Raw genomic sequence first — 23,703 nt, forward strand, 5'->3', positions numbered from 1 at the left:
ACTTACCCATACCAACACACCTGTCCCTAACCCTACCCTTAAACTTACCCATACCACCACACCTGTCCCTAACCCTACCCTTAAACTTACCCATATCACCACACCTGTCCCTAACCCTACCCTTAAACTTACCCATACCACCACACCTATCCCTAACCCTACCCTTAAACTTACCCATACCACCACACCTGTCCCTAACTTTACCCTTAAACTTACCCATATCACCACACCTTTCCCTAACCCTACCCTTAAACTTACCCTTACCACCACACCTGTCCCTAACCCTACCCTTAAACTTACCCATACCAACACACCTGTCCCTGACTTTACCCATATCCCACCTCAATATCAGCAAAGGTGTTTTGAAATACAATTTGAACACAGTAAGTACATTGTACTTATTTTTTGATATAAGTACATAGTAGTTAAGGACACCTAATATAAGGGCCGATCCACTCGCTCAACTTTACTGTAGTAAACACTGCAAGTGGAAATACTGGTTTAATTCAGCCATGTATGCTTCAGAAACTGATTCAGAAGAAGTGGAAGAGTGAACCACACATGCTCGTCTACAAGTCATTACATCAGAATGGTAATGCGTTTTATGTATCGCTCTCTACAACGTCGGACACATAACGGTAATTAATATGATTAGCCTTTGGCTTGACTACATTATCAGACAGCAAATAATGTGTTGCTAATGTCACACAGACCATGTTCCCGTTTGCCATCTCAGAGTCAGACAGCTGCCTTCTGAAAATATTTATACATCATAAAAAGACAATGGAGAAAGCATATAATTAATCATAACATTGAAAATATACACAATTTACCCACTGTGTTAGTAAATGTACCTGTACTTAAATTAGTATTGTTTCAACTAGTGACAGTTTTGTATATTATAATTTATTCTATCAGTTCTCAATATTTTATAATGATCATAATAGTGCTCTTAATTCTTAATCATTTCTTCAGCTAGATCTAAAACCAGTGGCATGTCCTGGTAACAGCAGTGTCTCTGGCATCAGTTTCTGACCCAGAGCTGTGGTCACCTCAGTCAACATCTGGCCATCAGACAGCAAACAGCTGCTCCACTCGCTCGTATCATATCGCATGTGGTGGCGAGGATCATACAGACGGAGATAAAACATCTCTGTTATTCTCAGCACATCTCACTGTGGGCTCTCGGCTCCTGCAGATTTGCATGCATGAAAGGAAGGCCTTCTGCTTTATATATCAATAAAAGTGAAGTTTAAAACTTTCTTTTTTTGGATATCTAAAAAGTCTTTGTTTAAAACAAAATAAAAGTACTTGAAAACTAAAGTTAGAATGGATTTTTCAGATAATATAATTTTTTTGAGAATAAACCTTGGGAATTAAGCCTTGGTAGATTAATGCTCAAGAAGGGGAAAAAAAAACTATTTGAAAACAAGCCTAATTATCTTTTGCTTCTGTAATCAATTATGTTTACATTTCTTCATTTAGCAGACACTTTTACCCAAAGAAACTTGGATAAACTAATGAGGAAAATCACAATTTGAAAAAGACTCAACAATATTCACAGTACACAATGCCAAGGGTATAAGAGAGATGAGTCGTAGAAATGTAGAAAAGAAGAGAAAGATATTTTTGAGTCAATTATGACTTATTCGATTTACAGCTGTCAATCATCTTATGTGACCATAATTCCTGCCCTTCTGGATGATGCTGTCTTGTACACTTCCTCGTTCTGAGCCCCGGGAAAAACAAACCCAAAGAAACGTTTCTACACGTAAAACAAGAAGCTAATAAATACACGATTACGATAGTATATGGTTTGTGTGTGATTTTGGGTATATTCATATGAATAAAGAATGTTTACATTATACATGCTAAGCAGGTGTAGCGATCAGCTGCATATAAAATGATTAATATAACATATTTCAACATCATTATATGACTAAAATCCACATTAGATCACAATTGGAAGTTAATACAAACACTCAATTGTGGTTTAAAGTGAGTTTTGAGTAAAAGTATTATATTAATCTTTTACATTACGTGTTATGTAGCTTGATTCTAATTGTAGCTCTAATACACCTGTAAAGAGATATTCTATTCCAAATGAAAGAATTCACATAAGGTCCCAAGAATATACTTTTTTGTTTGTTGAAAGACTTCAGATAATAGGTGGATTAATGTATCGTGAGATCAAAATGGCGTTGATGCGTCATAATAAAGGCTATAATGGCTGAATACAAACCAAAGAATAACGATAAAAGAATAAAGAAGATTAAGTCTCATTCACGGCAGAGGTTTGTCGAGTGAGAACAATAGAAACGTGAATGGAGCAGTTCACTTCGCCAGACATTAGGCAATAGACTGTTTAAAAGGTCAATACAATATTTAATTAGCATCTTATCAGCCTTCTCTAAAAACTCACATGACCTGGTCTTAGAAAATGATTGATAAAATGTATAGTTTTAAAGAAGTCATCCTCAGATTTGAAATGAAGCATGACCACACTTGTGGCTTCACTTTATTTGTGGTTATACCTTGCTATACAACATCATTGTTTTATGTTTGAGCTTTATTATCTCCATATTTATAACAGTCTGAGTAATTCTGAGTCTTTGAAATGTAAACTCACAAGTGTTAGCTTTCCAAATGTATGTTGGCTTATGTGTCTATTCAGAATGACATTTGAGCTGCAACCTTTTTATTTTGGGTATATTATTTAAGCCCCAATTGCCAAAATGGGGGGAGTCTAGTAAGGGGTTAAAGGACAACTCCGGTGAAAAATGAACCTAGGGGTAATTAACTCATGGTTACCGAGTAGATCGTTCTCTGGGATGCGTTTTCATGAAAATCGAATGTAAAGAGTTTAATCTCTAAAAACAGATTAGCTTATAACGCTAGTATATGGGGCATAGAATAAGTACAATTAAATCGCTAGTTAGTACCACTAACAAGGCTCAAAATAGCCTCACATTAACACGGTAGCATAATGAGGGTCCCTACATGCAAACCGAAGCATTGAGAACTTTGTAAGTGTACAAACAGTTTAATAAGAAGATACTTTATAAAGACAGAACATTCCGCGTATACAGACAGGAGCCATCTTGGAAAACAGTCTCGACAAGTCGAGCCACGAACGCTGTGCTAAGTGATGAACTGTGACTTGGAATCTCATATGGTCCGTTGTTTCCAGAAGAAAGCACTGAACGCAACAGAGAAAATAAATAAATAAAAAATAGTTTTTTAAAAACTGAACGCAACAGGGACTAGAGCTTCCACAGGCTACACGCTAAAGAGATGGCGGATTATTCAACTGTGGCTCGACTTGTCCAGACTGTTTTCCAAGATGGCTCCTGTCTGTATACGCGTAATGTACTGTCTTTATAAAGTATCTTCTTATTAAACTGTTTGTACACTTACAAAGTTCCCAATGCTTCGGTTTGCATGTAGGGACCCTCATTATGCTACCGTGTTGGTGTGAGGCTATTTTGAGCCTTGTTAGTGGTATTAACTAGCGATTTAATTTTACTTATTCTATGCCCCAAATAGCGTTATAAGCTAATCTGTTTTTAGAGATCTCTTTACATTCGATTTTCATGAAAACGCATCCCAGAGACGATCTACTCGGTAACCATGTGTTAATTACCCATAGGTTCATTTTTCACCGGAGTTGTCCTTTAAGTAAATAAGAAAGTGTCTTTGTTTACGGTTGTGGATTAGTTACAGTAAGTGCTCACAGAGAATGAGTTGCAATTGATCTTGTATTAAACACGACTACACTTATTTGCTAATGGGATAAGGGAAATAATCCACTACAAGCCCATCAGTCATTTTCCAGATCTTTCTCCTTATTATTGCAAATGGTTTCCAGTTCCCAGATGCCCTTCATTAAGCTATAAACCAACACTACACTCTTCAGTGGGCTCTATGTAGAACTCTTGACTCAATTTTAAATAATTATCTATGGCCAAAAGGTTGTATAAGGAGAAAATACTTTCATGTTTGATGGATTAGTTAATTTTTTTCTTTCAATAAAATATGTTTACAAGCTGATTTTGTGTCTGCGACCACAGCTAGGCTTCTAGAGATGTCGATTTCTAGAAGAAAAGTCCAAAGCAGATAAGGGCATCATTTCCATCCTCACACATTGTGATGTCACTATCGGGGACTTTTAGAAATTAGACAGACAGAGCTGACCTCTTCCCGGCCTTTCTTTTCTCTGCTATTCTTCCATTGTTGTGGTCTGTCACTGAGTTCGGCACAACAAATGCTGCCATTGACACATAAAGTTCACACCTTTGCAGAGAGGCATCATTAAAGCAAACAGTGTGAAGGGAAATGCAAAGAAACTCATGATGCACGTGCCAAACATGAGCACTGGAACAGCTATAAATATCAGTTATCACACAAAGAGAGGCGTGACACAGACGACTGCACGGGTATCATCCCAGACAAATGGCTTCCATCAAATGGACGGCTCTTTATTTTCCTTGCACATCTGCTGGCAGGAAAGAAAAGACGGGAACTTGCAGCTTGAGAGCAGCCAATGCAGCGCATATAGAGCTTTAATTAGAACAAAACCAGGTTCTAATACACCTGGGCTTCTCTATCCGTCACTTGGCCAATCACGTGAGCTGTAAATATCATGTGACTAATGACTCTAGAGATGCAGGAAAAGACACACACAACATCAAGCCTTCACTGGTGCCTGTTCTGACCCTTGTGGAAAAGAAGTGAACTGAATCATACATTTTCATTGAGCTTTTGACATATAAAAGGTCATCATGCTATGAGAATATCCTGTAAGTTTCAGAACTGAAAACTTCCTTGTTAGTCCAAAATCGGCTTTTATTGTAACCAAGCCCAGAGAACGACTCGTTGTGGAATGAGCCTAAAATAGATGGTGAAAGAAGAAGATCTACACCGACTTCATCATCACAACTTTGGCCCCGCCCACTGGAGTGTTAGTGAGATGATGAGGAGAGATGAACTGACTAAAAATAACATCACCTTCCAAAGGATCCTAACGCTAGGAATGAGCTTATTTATTCTCAACAATGAGAATGTCTCAGTTGAGCATTATTTATTTGTATTCGGTACATTTCACTGTGGATCCTTTGGGAAATCAGACGCAATTTCGACCAGTGATTCATGTACAGTCAGATGTTCTTTTTCTGTGTGTCAGTAAATCAAACCAGTGACTAAACGCTCAAATTCACATTGTTTCTCTTAAGTCCTAATACACCTGGGCTTCTCTATCCATCACTTGACTTCAGAAGCATTTGTGTGGGAAATGATCTCATGTCAACAAACATTTGTAATATAATTTATAATAAATATAATTGTGCTTAAAGAGAGTACACTTCCATTGCTATGCTTCTAAACACACTTAGGTACACTTTTAAAAAGTGCACTTTGTAATAATGTCAAATTAAAAGTTTTGCTTTACAGAACATTAGTTAAAAAAATAAAATAAATTGTAGTGCATTTAACCCCTTAACTGTCACCCCCCTTTATGAGAATACTAAGTTTGGTCTTGTTTTAAAGCAGACACTTGGCAGATTATTGCTGAAGTGAAAGCAATTCAAAATATGAAATTATGAAAAAGTTATGGAACTTTAAATTTACTGTAAATAAAAAATACTGTACTAAATATTTTTTATTTTATATAAAATATATATTTTATTAAAATGTTTTAATCTAAAATTACTATAAAATAAAAGCCATATGTCTAACCAAGTTGTGTTCCAAATTTGAAGTTGATATCACAAAAATTAAAGTCCCCATGAGGGATTGTGTTAAGGTGCTGTACCAAAAATATCCACCGGGTGTCATTGAAATTCCATTGATTGTTTTTTTGATGCATTTTCCTGTAAATTTCTGTCCAAATGTCACTTCCATCACAAAACGGTCACCAAATATGGAACCTTGAGACTCAGACCTTTCCGACGATATGTGTTTTGTCAAGATTAGAAAAGATTTTGATTACAAAGTAGTTCAAATAAATGTTGTAATATGAAACATGACACCGCCCACTAGGGCGAGGAGCCCACTAGAAGAATTTAAAGTACCATTTTCATGGTAACGCAATGTCCAATTTCAAAACGGTTTTAACAGGATGAATTTTGAGTTCGTAAGCTTTCGAATGATACATAATTTATGATAATTACTCAAATATATGATACGAAAAAAAGGCGTTCAAAAAAAGAGCGCCAGGTGTCCCGCCAGCAGGACGGTGACAGTTAAGAGGTTTTAAAGAAGTACACTAATTTATATGTTTTGACTAACATACTAAAGCACATGTAAAGTACTTTATTCAAATTTTAACTGCATTGTGTTATTTGCTATTATACTTAAGTTAATATATTTTAATATGACTAAATTGCAACATCATTACAAATGTGTACTACAAATATATAAGTTTTATATTTGATATGCTTGTCAGTGCTTTCATCAGTACACTTTAACCATATTTCAAAGGCATTATGAAATCACATGTAAAATAAGTACTTAAGTTCGTTTAAATGCATGTGATATGCATTTGAACTATAATAGTGTTATTAAATAAAATAATTAAATAAAGTGTTACATATTCATTTAATTGTAAATGACAGCATTTAAGTCTCCAAACACATTGCATTCATTTCATACTTAAGTATATTCTTTTAAAGTATTTTTTCTCTTTGTAAAAGTATGCTAAAGTGTACTTCTTTTTCACAAGGTGAGCCGTGATGCCCCTTGAATTGACACTGAGAATGATGCTTTATGAAATCCAACGCCACGTTGAGTTTGCGTATCCAGAAGCATTCGCATTCATCCGCTTGCATCAAGTGCACTGGAAAGCTTTTACAGCTGTAAGAACAGGACTGTAAAGGCTGCGAGTTCTCCTCTGATCTGCTGTTCTTTGCTCACACGCCACAGAATAAAATAACCCTGGATTAGAGAGGAAGTCAGTGTGTCTCGGCGGGGATTCGTGCTCACAGCATGAGGGCCTGTAAGCCGCCCCGTAAATCCAGCCGTGTCTCCCTCAGCTAGTGGGTGGCGTCTGCGTCTCCCAGAATTCTTTCAACTACAGCCCAGGACGTATGCTACAAAAAAGTCTTACAGAACACTTGCTGCTACTTCACCTTAAAACAAAAATAGTTTTCAAAGTTTTTTAGACTACATAAGTTTCTTGTTTATATAAGGTTTTGTATCTTTGGTTAAAGATCAACGCGTCAACGGTCACATTCGGTGTAGACACGGTGTAATGAGAGTTAGTTGACACATAGAAGCAAAGTTATTTATAGTCCAAATGAATGTTTAAAATAAAGTTTTACCGCATTTTGGCTTGCGGAAGACCAACAATGTTGTGTCACTACACCAGTTAGCAGAAGTGATAGGTCTCTCCTATAGGCTCACTGTAAAGTCATGCAAAACTCCCTAAACGCACCTGTACATACAAATCACTGCAGTTTCCTGCTGAAATGAACACTATTAAAACTTTCCAATTAAATTATGATTACAGTGGCAGTTTTCCGATTAATAACGACTTATATTTGCTTGTTTTCTTGCATAGTGCTATGGCATGAGCTCAAAACACTTTTACCATAGTGCATGATATGTAAACTAATACATTTTGATGTTTGCATCACATGATCAGCCCAATATGTTTGGCTTTTCTGACATAGAAAACTTGCTCGGTAGCTCACCTGATACAGCACTGCACTTGTGATGTGAAGCGCTCAGGTAACAAAGAAAAGACAACACACACTAAAGTAGGGCTGGGCATCAGGGGCGCCGCTAAGGGGGTGAAATTAGGACGATTCTAAGGGCCCACGCACTTTGGAGGCCCCCAATGTAATAGCAATTATAAATGTATAACATACCAAAGAGTTACAAATAAAACAAAATTATGGCTTATTTCTGCACTTCCAGAAAAATCCGGCAAACCGCTCCACTGATGAACCGTTCATCAGTAAAACTATGTTCGCCCAAATCCGCTCTGACATGAAATTTCTCTGTACTGTAGCCTACTATACTTTACATTAAGAAAATGTATTTAGTTTCATATTTATGTTTAAATATTGTTATTTGTAAATTTCATCTTTGTTGATTATGAAAAGTGAACAGCACAAGTAATAAACGACACATCATAATATACGCAATATGTCAGAAGACATGGAGTGGGTCAGACATGATTCTGTCCAATTCATTAAGTTATGGTTCGTAGAAAAACTTTCTTTAAAGTGAATTTTGCTTTGTCTTCATTTTAATCAATGTTTCATCAACCAATTGCCTGGATTTAATAAACAACAAATAAAATATATCAGACAATAAAATCGAGAAATGGAAGCGTTGGCGATTAATTGCATTGCACGTGAACTGGAGCGTGTCTCACAGACATTTTAACAAAACAATTCAAAACAATAAAAAATAGGCTACTCTCTAATTATGTAATGAAATGTGCATTTCTCTCTTGGTGCGTCCACGATGCATCATCAGCCGACACTGACACAGAAAACTCTAGAGTTTATTAATAAACAACTAAAATGTCTCCTTGCTATTTTTGACACATTCATAATCATTACTTTTGCCGGAGTGTGCAGTGCTCATTAGGCTATGGTTTAGAATTATCTCCAGTATATATTTATGTAATTAAATCAATACAATACAAGTGCTTAGTCGTCTAATGGCTTAAATGAACAACTACTAGTCAAGTATAAAAAAAACTTTAGTTGGGGGCCGCCTTACTTATTTCACATATTTTCAAACCAGCATGTCGTCACAAAGGGCAAGCTGTGCTGCACAGGTCACAGGACTTCACAAAATCAATGTCACCAAAGAAGTGTGTTTTTGGTTGTCAGGGCAAGACAACCCTGTTCAGCTTCCCATAGAACCCAGCGTTAAGGGGACAGTGGATGCAGCAACGGAGCTGCGCAAGTGTTTTTGTTGCACATCAAGTAAACAACATGAACGTATAGTTAATTTATCAATGGAGCATGCGATGTATGGTGTGTGTTTAAATACATTTGATTAGCTGAGCACTATAGGTGTCTGTTTGTTTTGTTGTAAAACCACTCAAAACAACAATACACAAAGAGTGGGAAAATATGTTGAACTAAATTAATTATTTCATATTAAACCTAGGGGCCGATCACACAAAGCTCACTTCTTCATGCAAATGAGCTACTATTCCATTGTTTTTCTATATAAACACGCACTAGTCTGACGTGCAAAATCGTTCCGCTTGCTACTGCTAAGTCACATACAAGAGTCCATAAACCAAATCATGTCCTCATAAACCATGAGTAAACACACACACACACACACATGTTGAAAAACTCGTACATGACATGGTGTTCTACAAACGCTGCACTCAAGTTAAAATCATTTCAACTTTTAAAAAACTTGTCTCGAGACCTTGCGTTTTTCCCCATTACACAAGCCTCTAAGCTAACATATACATTTACAGTACACACCACATAGAGATTTCCTGCTGTAGTCGTTGTTGCTGCTGCTCCTCTTCAATTTCAGCCTCTGGATCTGATTCTGGATCATATATGTATGGCTGAATCTGATTGATAGCCATCGTTGATTTAGGACAACATTTTTTCCACATTTTCAGATGCTCTCAACGCATAATTGCGTGCCCTCGTGGCTCTTTAGCTCCGCCCACACGATGGTTTTATTCGGAAAGACTCAGTACAGCGTATCTGTCTTTTATTAATATGATAAAACTAAAGACTCTTGGGAGATATGAAGGATGCAATATACGACTCTATAGGTACTCAAGATTGACATGAAATTGACAGAAACTGTGCGAACCCCCCCCCCCCCCCTTTAAGGAAAAATTACCGTAAAAGTGTAAAGAATTAAATAAACGTGTGGTGTTTGTTACGTTCTGACAATAAAGAGTTCAGTCAGATCCACCAAGTCAAAAACACCTTTAAAAACTTTTAGTCAACTTTTTATTGGCATATTTTGCCAAAATTTACATTTGGCGACATGGCTCTGTTCTAAATTCTCCCTCCTTTTCCTGAGCTCCATGAAAAGCCAAGACAGGGAACAGCAGCAGATTCTGGGGACAACCTCCCATTTTTAAACTGGGAGGGCAGCGAAACCCCCCATTTAGAACAGAGTATGCATCAATGACAACAGAATGACATTGATTAAGTTAAACACAGTTTAAGGAGGAGCTGGGGAGCAGGTAGGTCACAAAGCAGCGTGCAGCAGAAGCAGTCGAGCAGGCAGACTGAACTGAAGCTGCGCTTAAGTAAGGCGCCCTTTTTGAGAGTTACCAATGGAGTGCATAAGAATCGGATCAGCTGTTAGGGGCACAGTTGGAATTTTTTCAATCAACTGATAGCGGAGATTGACATTATGGCCTGCCTGAACTAACGCAGAATGCTTGATTAGTTTAAAACCACAATTAACAGTCTCGTTTAGGAACAAAAATCTGCCTTTAAACTTGAAAGAAAGAAATATTCGACATTTATTGTGATAATTATCGCTATCAACTGATCTTTTTTTTTGGGCCATATCGCAATAAAGTAGTTCAAAGACTTGTAGAAGCACCTGATGTTTCAGCAGATGTGTTTTTATCTCATGTTTGGTAGTTGTACACTAGCATTATAATAAAACGTTGCCAGATTAACATTTATTTGTTTTGGATAAAACCATTTTAGCACCAATCACTTTAGCAAGAAAATCACATTCCAATGAGCCTGGGTTGCTTGTGTTAGATTAAAAATCTATCGCCCTTGAAATAATACACATAAAAAAGGTGATTTTTGACTGAATATATTGTTAAATGTTATATAGTGTGAGTTATTGAGCAATAATTTCCTGCTGAAAACTGAATAACTACATTAATCTACATTTTTATTCAAGTCTCACAATCAAGCCATCAAAAAGGCTCTCATTATTCAGCGCCTGAAAAGAAAGAAACTGAGGACCCTAGCCAGTTTTGAGGCACTGCCGCGTCTCGGATGGCTGTCTGCACCTCAGGATGTTCTCTCTACAGCAGAGAGCAATCTATCTTCAGCTAATAGACCGTGTCCATTTATTTCACACTCCAGAATCACAGAAGTGAAGCCCTCCAGATCACCTTAGATGTGCACTTTATCCAGTAAAACATCCAACATCACTAAAAAAGTGCGTCATTAGCATTGAGCTCCTCACAAAAGATCTGGAAAGCTTGAATGTAATGTTCATATAATAATGTGCAGGCATATAGAAGATGCAGTCACACTTTATATTAGGTGTATTGGCCCCACTTTATATTAGGTGGCCTTAAGTACTATGTACTTACATCAAAAAATACAATGTTCTTACTGTGTTCAAATTGTATTGCAAAACACCTTTGCTGATATTGAGGTGGGATACGGGTAGGGTTAGGGACAGGTGTATTGGTAAGTTTAAGGGTAGGGTTAGGGACAGGTGTGGTGGTGTGGGTTAGTTTAAGGGTAGGGTTTGGTGTAAGGGAAGTGTCAACTGTGTAATTACAAATGTAACAACAGAAATTAATTACAGACGTAATTACATGGAGGTATTTTTTTAAATGTAAGTACAATGTAAAAATGATTAACTAAAATGTTAGTACATAGTAGTTAAGGCCACCTAATATAAAGTAGGTCCGGTGTATTTAACTACTATGCACATAAAACTAATAATTGTTACAGGGTTAATGTACTGATTGTGTTCATGTTGTTTCAAAAAAGACTTAACGTAAGTGTAACGGAGGCCAGCTAGTAGTTGCTGTGTGAGTAAACATCAATCCTCTGATCTCAAGAGATGCTCTAGCGACTGACACTAGAGGTTGCAGCCTTTAGCCTCCTTGTTAGAGCATTTGACTCTCATGCCGGCGGACCCGGGTTCGAGTCCCGCTAGGAGTGGGGCGGTTCGAACAGGAGGGGTTACATTGGTGCCGTGACCCAGATTGGAGTGAGGTTTAGGGGGGTGAGTGTAACGGAGGTCAGCTGGTAGTAGCTGTGTGAGTAAACCTCACTCCTCTGATCTCAAGAGATGCTCTAGCGACTGACACTAGAGGTTGCAGCCTTTAGCCTCCTTGTTAGAGCGTCCGACTCTCATGCCGGTGGACCCGAGTTCGAGTCCCGCTTGGAGCGGTTCAAACAGGAGGGGTTACATATGTACACAATGAGTCTATTGTATCAAATTATGTGTTTAAATGTTTGTACATAGTAAAGTGGGACCTACTAGCTCATAAGGTTCAAACTTTACCAGCCCAAATCTTATTTACAACTTGACGGTTGATAATCTTACCAATAAATACCCAGAAACACTTAAGCTGGGTATTTACACAAAAGCTCTTAATGTGTCTTTTTCAGTCTTGATTAAAATGATATAGCTTTAAATGAACATTCACTCTGTTAATGCATCACTCACCCTTTTATGCAAATGTAAAAAATCCCATATTATCCAGCTCAATCCCTCCAACGGACAAATATTTAAATTATTTATACTACCATGAGAAATTACATGAATGAATCATGTGAGATAGCCTGTCCTAAAAATCTCCATATATTTCTGTCCCTGACTAAATAATATTGAGATATGATATCAATTATAAATGAACATAATTAAGCGCCGTACATTGGTTCTGGTAATGAATGGAATGGGACCCATCTGAATAAATCCCCAATGATGACCCGACTCTGTTGAGAGCAGCTCTTCAGATATCAAGACCGCGTGTCCGTGAGATCTCTCTTGACACTCGTCGCTGTTATCCATCAGCATGAATCTCAATATGGTAGTTTGTTTTGCTAGTTAAAGGACGACGTCTCTGCGAAGGGAACGAGCCATGTGACTTTCACAGGGACACTGAGGAGGATGCATGGGACACAATGGAAACTGAACGCATTGATAACAGAAGCTAATATAAACGACACATAATGCATTACGAGAATACAATTTGTGAGTGTGTGCTCTAAATCTGAGAATGCTGTCTTGTTGGATCATGAATCCAATGCTCCTCTAATAAGATTTCTTCATCTGGACCGTTTTTGAAGGCCTCACAAATGTGTGATATCTGTGTGTGTAATTCACATTCACATTCATTGGATTTCTAGTGAAAAATAAAGATTGTAGTAATTACGTTTTTGCATGTTTATCAGTAAAGCTCACTTTCTCTGTGAAGAGCATCAAAGGTTTCTATTTGCAACTTTCTTTAAATCATTGATCATTGTAGCCAATCACAGACATATGTTGAGCATGTGAACACAATGGCCAATTAGAAGCGTTTAAGTTAGTCAGAATCCGATGTTGCTCAAAACACAAGAGTTTTCATTCATCGCTCGCTTTAGAGTTGTGCACACTCGCGGGTCCTTTCATTATAACAACAAAGTATAAACACAATGTAAATTAGGGAGTGTAAACCACTTTTCTGTCATGATTTCCCTTGTGTCTTGTGTGTTTTGTGTTAAAGGAATCTTATTTTGATACTGTGTTGCCTTACTGTTTCTATTGTTTCCATGTTTTCACTTCCTGTTTGCCTTTGGATGTGTCTCAATCAGCTCCCTAGTTCAGTAGTCAGGGCACTGATCAGGGAGTCGGCCATTTTAAGGGCTGTCTCAATCGCAGAATCCTTCCATGGCACTGAATTGTTTGCTCCCTAAAAAGTCCCACAATGCACCGCAAAATGCTTCGATGCTGACTATGTTCACTTGACTTGAAAATGCGAATTGAAAATACGCCCAATGGAAACGCGCCAATTTCGCAAAAACTCCCATTTATCGTAAAAATGTTTTTACGCTCGCATGAGGTGGTTTTTCAGGCAATTCGAAAAAGGAAATTTTCGCAAAACTGTAATGGAAACAGGTCACCTGGCGTAAGTAAAAGTCGATCATTCGGTATGTTTGGACAAGCGACGAGACAGAGTTCTTTATTAAACTCATAAAAGACAATAGAATTACAGGAATACTGGATTCTAATCAACAAAGAAATGCCACAAATGATCACGAAGACCTTGAAGCAGATATGAGGGAGAAATACCCAGAAACACCTCATATACCCCTTTTCCACCAGCATGACCCAGTGCTAGTTCAGAGCCAGTGCTAGTGCCGGTTTGGAGTTGAACCGGTTTGAACCGGTTTGCCTTTCCACGTCGTAGAGAGCCGCCACAGAGCCAGTCTTACGTCACTGTATACGTCTCATCTTTCTCAGCGGGAAACACGAACACACCAGGCTTGTTCGAGATGCATCGGCGCTGCACAGATCGATCAACATATGATATCAAAATACAGCATGAGCAATTCAAAAGCATAAGGCTGTGTGTCCACCAAAGCGTTTTTTTCACGCGGTTGGCTGGCGTATTCAATCGTTTTCAATGGGAGCGTTGCATTTTTAAAACGCCATGAGCGTAACGAGGCGCTGAGCGAGTAATTCACGCTCAAACGCTGAGCGTTTTTTACTGGTCGCCGAGAGTTGAAGAATGTTCAACTTTGAGTAAAACGCAGTGCTCGTCACTGTCACTTTTCACCCGGCCGTCCAATCACAGTGGAGGAGGGGCGGGACAAATAACACTGCATGAAAAAAGGTGTATCCGGACCAGGATACTCCTGTATACACTGCTGAAATTCGGAAGAATCCAGGAGTATACTGGCCGGATAGGTCAAATTCCATGGATCCGTATATGTCCGTATTCATCCGAAATGGTACCAAATCGGATGTATGTTGTGGCCGTATACTCCCATGCTACAGCCATTTGTTGCCATGGCAAATAATCCCATCAAGTTTTTCCCAGGAGAAATTTTCACACCTCTAAACAGCTTTGCCTTCCATCCCCTATTGGTCCTTCATCTCAAACTGGATTGGTTGTTTTTTTTAAAACCACTCCCAAAACCCAGACTGCTATTGGAGGACAGGACGCATTGAAAACCCAGTCAAGTGACTTTATTGGTTACTTCTAAGGCTAAGGGTGGGCTAGGTTTTGTAGCATAGGGACTTGATTGGTTATAGGCCAGCTATGCAGATTTTGCTAATTAATATATTATATATATATAAAAAATAATCCCCTCCCTCCCAAAAGAAAAATACACACAAAACAATTTGAGAAAGTCTGAAATATTTATTAAAAAGGTATAAAAAAAAAAAAAACATTCTTAACAGCATTATAAACGAACATTAAAACAATGGTGAAACAAAAACAAGTGAACTAAATGTATTTAAAAGGGATGAAAATGTAAAGGAACAAATGTAAAAATATAAACAGTCCAAAGAACATAAATATACGTTAAATTGAATTGGTAAAGAAACAAAATGGGAAAAAAAATGAAAATGCATTTAAAAGACAGATGTAAAGGAATAAAATACACAGTGAACATAAAAAGGAAAATAATAAATATACAAATTAAACAATATAAAATGAGAACAATACATTTATAAGACAAAAAAAAGTGTATATAAAATACACATAAATATTCCAAGTAAACAATATAACCAAATAAAAAGAACAAAGAGCCTTATAAACATACATTCAAATGAATGGGGGAAAAGATAAGTGACAAAATGTTTCTAAAGGAAGGCGACGTAAGAGGAACAACAATACAAAACGTGGAGATCAAAAGCAACATGGACATCTAAAAAGGAACAAACATACAAAGTATACAACCTAAAACGAGACAAAGAAATCTATAAATTAAAAAGTGTATATAAAATATATGTAAATGTTCTATATATGGGAACCAATAAAAGTATATAAACATAGGAATAAAGAAAATATAAAAATGGAACAATTGAATATTAAAATTATAATTATAAAATAATTGTGACCAACTCTAACACAATGTTGTTTGAGTTTTGAACATTTTTTCAAACTGCCGTGATGGGCTGGTGATGTGATGTGTAGTGTGGGTCAGTCTAGTCTGGTTTGTAGTAGCTAGCCTAACCAAGCCTTCCATCAACAACAGCATCATCTTCATCTTCATCAGGTCTATAGTTGCGGTCTTCCACAGGTTCTGTGTTGGTTTGTGCAACCCTGGACCTGGTTTCCAGCAACTGCAAAACATGACAGTAAATTAACCACTAAAACTCAGAGAGGAGTATAGTAACATTCTGGAGGGAAAAAGCTTAACCGGTTTCTTAACTTACCCGTCTCTTTCTCTGACGGTTCTGTGTGATGTTCTTCATAGTGTTTCTTTTCTGGGCCTTTTCAGACTGAGCCAAAGAATACTTCCTCAGCAAAGTCTCACAAAATAAAATACATCTTGCGACCTGCCAAATAATACATTAATAATATATAGTTAATGGCAATAAAAGTAAGTAAAACAATTCAATTAAAATGTATTTGTATAGCGCTTTTCACAATACATTTTCAGGGTTTTTCCTGGGTCAAAAATGGTCTTCGGTGGTGGCTGACAGACATGGTCATCCATACTAGGGGTGCACCGATCCGACTTTTTCAGTCCCGATACCGATACCGATGCCTGGGCTTTGTGTATCTGTCGATACCCGATACCGATCCGATATATTGTTGAATTAATAATAAACTGTATATCTTCCACCTTATACCTTCCTTGAAGAGACTAAAGGCACCAGACTTTACTAACTAAACATAACTAAGACAAAATAACAGATGTATGTAAGGTGTTGAATTCTTATTTATTTAAAAAACAATTGTGCATTCAAATCTAAAATAGAATGTAATCTAACTTCTTTAAATAAATAAAATGTAGCAGTGGAAACAAAAAACAGTGTATTGGTCAAACATACAATAGTAATCTGACAGTTACCAAACATTTTTTACACTACAGATAATTGTTTTGGTATATAATCATATCAATATTAAAAAGTAGCATTACAAATTAACAAATAGTCTAATTTTCTACCATATGCAATTTAATAACAATTTTCAGCTAGCTAATAACAACTTTGTTCTGGTTTCACCTCACTCCAGATTAAATGATTGTAGGCTAGGCCTATTTATTTTACTACACATTGTCAACAGAAATAAGATGAAATACTGTTGATAATTAAAAATAATTCTTACTACCCACTCTTGCTAAAATGGGTAAGCACACTTGTGTTCTCATTTCAGTTGCGTTCTGAGTAAATTAATAAACTGAGTTCATGAGTTCAGTGTTGGACAGATCAGTTGTTCTGGCCAGTCGTTAAAATGATTCGGTTCAAAGGAGTCATTAGGTCACGAATCGGACATTAGCAGACGCGTTGTGTGCGAATCCCGTCTGTTAGAACATCGCGAAAGATGTCAACACACAGAAAACACTTCATAACTGGATATAATTTGTCTCCCGCTTATTGAAAGTATGCTTTATGTCAGCTGGTCAGAGAAGAGTCAATGTTTTTTGAGCGCAATTCACACCCAGTGATAATTCAAGGACAAAATTGTCCGAATGTGTCACGTGCAACATGGTTTCGGTCTTCCGAGCTTTTGATTTGGATTAATATGTGAAATATGAGAGCTAACGCTGATTATTTTGAAGACCCAGAGCGCGCGCGGGGGAGGAGCTCTCAGATCGGTCTCTCTGTCACTCAGTCACAAGCGCAGCATCTGTTCTACATCACTCGTAAATCACAATAACTCATCAAATTAGGCTTTGGCCGTCAAAAAAATGTCAATGCAGGAAAGACCCTGACTTTGCAGTAATACCCTCGAAACAGCGACGAACTAGTTGGCGTGGCAAGCGTGAAATATCTCCTCCACACAGCCGACTCTCTGGCTCGCTCCCTTCTAGCATGCGACACACGTGAAGCTGACGAATGACGTAGGTTCTGCTGCGACGGAAAAAAACACCTCGGTGTTCGGCTTGTGGATCTGTTAATTTTTCCGATCCCCGATCCAGCTATTTTGTCAGTATCGCGGCCGATATCCGATCCTAATATCGGATCGGTGCACCCCTAATCCACACACACACACACACACACACACACACACACACACACACACACACACACACACACACACACACACACACACACACACACACACACACACACACACACACACACACACACACACACACACACACACACACACACACACACACACACACACACACACACACACACACACACACACACACACACACACACACACACACACACACACACACACACACACACACACACACACACACACACACACACACACACACACACACACACACACACGGTAAAAAAAAAATACCCTACCCACTTGATCTGCAAGCGCAATACTGACAATAAATTTGAAATAAATTCAAAGAAAGTTTGTAACTTTTGCTTATCTTATTTTGATACCTTGATGTTTGTTTTTGTTCCTCATTTTTACACTATTTACTGATAATTGTTTGTTTTGGTAATCATATCAATATTAAAAAATAGTATTAAAAAAATGAACAAATAGCCTAATTTTCTGCCATATACAATCAGCTAGCTAACAACAACTTTGTTCTGGGTTCACCTCACTCCAGTCTAAACTAAATGATTTTAGGCTATTTATTTTACTACACATTGTCCACATAAATAAGCTGAAAGACTGTTGATAATTAAAAATAATTCTTACTATCCACTCTTGGCTATTTTCTACATTGTAAAAAAAGTCCGTAAAAATAGGGCATAATGTACTGTATAGATATGAAGGAGTTTTCCGCATTGGTTTTTTACAGGTGTTTTACGTGTATTTTGAATTACACATGGCATTAGTTTGTGTTTTAAGGGTTAACGGAAATTTCCGTTAAATTACTGGATAATGCCCTGGCAGAAAATTACCAGTACATTTTCCGTTTTTATTTTTTACAGTGTAGCAAAACAATGACATTTGTTTAATACAATGTTCTAATAAACATTCATGTATTTAATAAGCTTATGTAGTAAATATTTTATAAAAATAACGTTAAAGAATCTGTTACATCGTGAATGAGTTATGAACATATGCATATACAAACATACTCTAGAATATAGGCTAGTAAATGGCTCTCTGTTGTGTGCTGTTAAGGCTATCATGTCTATATTCACAATGGAATTACCAATATTAAAAAATAGTATTAAAAAAATGAACAAATAGCCTAATTTTCTGCCATATACAATCAGCTAGCTAACAACAACTTTGTTCTGGGTTCACCTCACTCCAGTCTAAACTAAATGATTTTAGGCTATTTATTTTACTACACATTGTCCACATAAATAAGCTGAAAGACTGTTGATAATTAAAAATAATTCTTACTATCCACTCTTGCTAAATTGGGTAAGCACACTTGTGTTCTCATTTCAGGTGTTGTTCAGAGTAAATGATTAAACTAATTTGTGAGTTCAGTGTTGGACAGATCAGTTCTAACCAGTCGTTAAAATGATTCGGTTCAGAGGAGTCATTAGGTCGCGAATCGGACATTAGAAGACGCGTTGTGTGTGAATCCCGTCTTTAGAACATCGCGAAAGATTTGTCAACACACAGAAAACACTTCATAACCGGATAGGATTTATTTCCTGTTTATTTAAAGTATGGTTTATGTCAGCTGGTCAGAGCATCAGTCAATGTTTTTTGAGCGCATTTCACACCCAGCGGTAATTAAAGGAAGACGTCTGATAGCGCCACATGCAACATGGATTCGGTCTTCCGACCTTTTGATTTTGTAATATGTGAACGTATTTGAACGTAATATGTGAAACATTAGAAAGCTAAGAATGCTTATTTTGAAGACAGAGAGCGTGCGAGCGGGGTAGGAGCTCACTGGTCGTTCTCTCTGTCACTCAGTTAACTCAAGTGCAGCAGTCCTCTATTCTACATCATTCATAAATCATAATAACTGATCAAATAAGGCTTTGGCGGGACAAAAATTTGTTTTGGCGGCCGGCAAAAAATTTTCAATGTAGGAAAAACCCTGATATTGTTTCAAAGCAACTTCACAGAAAATGCATGCGTCTACATTACAGAAAAAAAACAGAGAACATTAAAATAATGACAACATTTTTAAGATTACCTTTTACACATTCAGGGTCAACATCTGTAAAAGTTCTTCAGGATCATGGATCCAAAACTTCTGGATCATGAGGGGGGAAGAAACATGCACACACACACACACAAATTAATATTAATTTGTTTGATAAAACATTAATATCATTAATAAAACATTAATACTTCACCCCCGCACACACATAAACATCCAGTTTAAACATTAACATCCACATACTGCCATTGCACTGCACTTTACTTTCCTATTGTTACTGCGTAACACCTGTAATAAACCTTGCACATTATACTTCTTTATATATACATATATATATATTTTATGTTAACCACTTATTTTTAAGTCTACAGTTTATCTCACTTATCATATCCACATATTTTTTATATTTTTATTTATCTTATTTCCTATTTTTATCTTTTACTTGATTTATTTATAATTCTACTTATGTTAATACTTTTTATTCTAATTTTATTCTATTTCTATTTTAATTTCTTGTAACTGTTATTTGCACTGTCCATGGAGCGGACCTGTTTACATTTCACTGCCAGTTGTATATTGTGTATATAACTGTGTATGTGACAAATAAAACTCTTGAATCTTGAATCTTGATAAAACTCTTGATATTAATCATCAACTTACGGACATGGACTTGCAAAACATACTCACCAGGCCCATACAAAAACTTCACAGTAGATCCAAAATCCTGGTTTGCCTATAATTCTTCAGAGTCCAAGGATGGTGGTTTCCTGTCCTCTCTGTTGAACAAGTGTACATGACAGTGTTCTCAGATTAATCATTCCAAAACTCTGTTACATTTTATGACAAGCTTGATCTTAAAACTAGCTAACAGTAGGGATGGGCATTATGACCATATTATTCTACATACATGAGAAATTTTATTTTACAATAACGATATCACAATATATTTATTTTGATTGATATTTTATTAAAATGCTACAGAATAATACTGCTTTAAAAGTCTTCACTGTATGATATTCAATTAATTAATATCACTTGATTATTAAAGAAGCAGAAGGTCTTCTCTATTCTTTTGTTTTATTAAAATGATGACAAAGCTGCAGCCCCTTTAAGAACTGATGCACAGAATGACACGCATCCGGGATTCCCCACGTTAACTTGAACTGTTTGACTTTACTTAAGACATAACTGACTGTTTAAATCAAGTAAATACCTCACATGGCAAGGTTTCTGAGATAATTGTGTGCATTTTACAGAAAGATCATTGATTTCGGGATCGCCTGCTGTCTGAGAGAGGCTTATTTTAACACATGCATGTCCCGTTCATTATTCTACATTCATGCATGTTTCCTTGTCAAAATGTCAAAAAGTTTTAGTACAGTCAGTGCTGCGTTATATACGCTATATTCCCATTCCGCAATATAAAAAGGTAATGTTAACGTTTACAGCAAAATCACTAACAATAGTCAGTATCATCAGATCGCCATAACACCCAGCCCTATCTTAACAATATTACAACACAACAAAACACAGAAACAGAATATGTAAGTTAATCACGATTAGCATATGACTTTAATGCACTAACGTTATATCTTGATGAGCAGTAGAAACAATATAAAGGGATTTACGTTACCTTCTGCCGTCTGCTGTCCGCCATTGGAAACTTAGTCTGTTCGTATTCATGTTTTTTCGTTCTCAGTCGACATCCCACAATCAAAATTCGTCCAAAATAAGATTTTAACAGGTTTAAATGGTCCATTAAATGACATTAATAGACCGACGTGAAGATTAGAAGCCGCGACCGCGTCGCGTCCCCGCGAGCCACGAGCAACTCCAACGGCAACGGGTGTATAATTCAAACTGGAGGCGCGCACTGTCATTGGCCAGATTTCTGGATGACGTTCAGATTGACCAATCACGCTCAAAAGAACACGGAAAGACAGCAAATAGCCTTGCAAATATAGAAAAAAACTTGTTTTAAACAACAGTTAGAAAATGTGTATATTTATTTTTATTTGCTGTTATATTTAATTAATTGGTCAAATGGTGTTTTGTGGTGTGGTGTAAATTTCTGTGAAGTTTTTTAACTTTATTTGACTTAAGATATTTGACTTTAATTTTACGGTTTTTGTTTTGCAGCTGTAGCTGTTGTTTTTTTTAGGTTTTTATTTTAACAGTGTAAAAATAAAACTAATAAGATTTACTTTAAAATGAAAAAGAATAATGTTAAATTGTTAGTATGGACATAAACATAAACCTTTAATATAATGAGCTAAATATTGTATTACAGTTGTTAATTTACAGATATTGTTTGTAATTTTGCATGAATTTGTTATTTATGAAAACAGAAAAATAATACAGTGATGTTCCTGTATAAAAAAATGAGAATTACTGTAGTTTGTCATTAATGATATAATCCTTAAAATAACAGTCAAGTTGTTTATTTAGATATTGTTTGTAATTTTACATCGTTTTAAACATAATTCAAAATTACAAGAAAATACTGTAAAAAACTTTTGTTAATTCCATTACATTTCTTTGTTTATTTCATTACATATTCAGATTTTTTTGTGAACGTATATGTTCAGACAGGGTTTTTATTTTGTACTGTTTTTATAAAAAATATTTGATTAAGAGACTCTTTTCATGCAGGGGATTTAAGGCCCAGACACACCATTCTGATGGTTTGGCCCAGACCCAGGCAACGTGAACCAGCCCCACAGTCGGCTTTAGTCATTGCTAGTTCAGTTTAGTGTTTCAGGGCCTTAAGAATTATTTTTTCTGTGCAAAAAGCTTGTTTGCTGTAGCCTACACTAGAGATAATTCTCAATCCTGAAGTCCTCCCCTGCCCCCCCTCCCTCTGAGAACAGCCAGCACTAGTGTCAGTCATTAACATATGAAAGGTCTTCTTCACACCTAACAGTCTTCAGTCCTAGCACACCCAGCAGTGTTTCAGCTGTATATGTCCGGGAAATTTCACGGATTCCTGTATACGTCCGCATACGTGAGGTTTCCGGGTTTTTCTGGAAATATACTGTTCCGTGTTACTCTGATCCGCTTTTTCCCACATACATCCGGTAAACATCAAATTACACAGGAGTATACCATGCCCGGATAGTGCCGGATTTCAGTGTTTTCATGCAGTGTAAAACACCGACCAACCACCACATTCTGCTTGTACTGTACAACAACACTGTACAGAACTGAAAACAAGCAGTATAATAACAGAACAAAATAATTTAAAACAAGAGCCAGAGCAAATACATACTTTACATTGTATCAAATTTTTTTTATATAGAATCAATACAGAAACAAACTTTCTGTGAAATGATATACTACTAACACTTCTGCAGATATTCCGTAAGAAAAGAGTGTCAACTGAAAAAACGCTACGCTGCTAAAATGCTCGCAAGCGCCCACAGCTAGACGTTTTCAGCAGAGCGCCTTTGGTGGAAATGCACCATAAGGAGTCGTATGCTCTCGCTGTACTCTGATGTCATACGACAATCGGTCTCCACAACGCAGATGCATCTCGAACAAGCCTTCCATCAACAATGGCGAACGTTGCATTACTATTGATGCTCATGGCTTTACGATCCTACATTGGCATCAAAACATAGCAAATCCAACGCATTCATGCAACTCACCGTGATTTGTATAGACGGAGATTACAGTCAGTCAGCTATTAGCTCCATTAGCTGCTATTTCAAAAATGAAGAAAATGGCGGTCACAAGTTTGTGTTGGTCTTGTTGGTCACGGTAACCCCGCCCCCAGCCCCTGACACAAGCGGTTCTTACTTCTAGACCAGCAATGTTTTGGTGC

General features: G+C 36.9%; 1 protein-coding gene and 1 long non-coding RNA gene across 3 annotated transcripts in view; both read right to left on the reverse strand.

Moving 5' to 3' along the window:
* The window catches only part of fstl4 (follistatin-like 4), a 353,963-nt gene that overhangs the window by 259,975 nt on the left and 70,285 nt on the right, over nucleotides 1–23,703 (reverse strand). The window lies entirely within an intron of this gene.
* Nucleotides 15,048–21,866, reverse strand: LOC307136903. The gene is made up of 4 exons (XR_013817854.1): nucleotides 20,568–21,866; nucleotides 19,914–19,973; nucleotides 16,087–16,209; nucleotides 15,048–15,993 (listed from the first exon to the last, which is right to left on the reverse strand). It is a non-coding gene; the product is annotated as an uncharacterized lncRNA (long non-coding RNA).

Source organism: Gobio gobio, assembly GCF_949357685.1.
Source record: "Gobio gobio genome assembly, chromosome: 14".
Lineage (NCBI taxonomy): Eukaryota > Metazoa > Chordata > Actinopteri > Cypriniformes > Gobionidae > Gobio > Gobio gobio.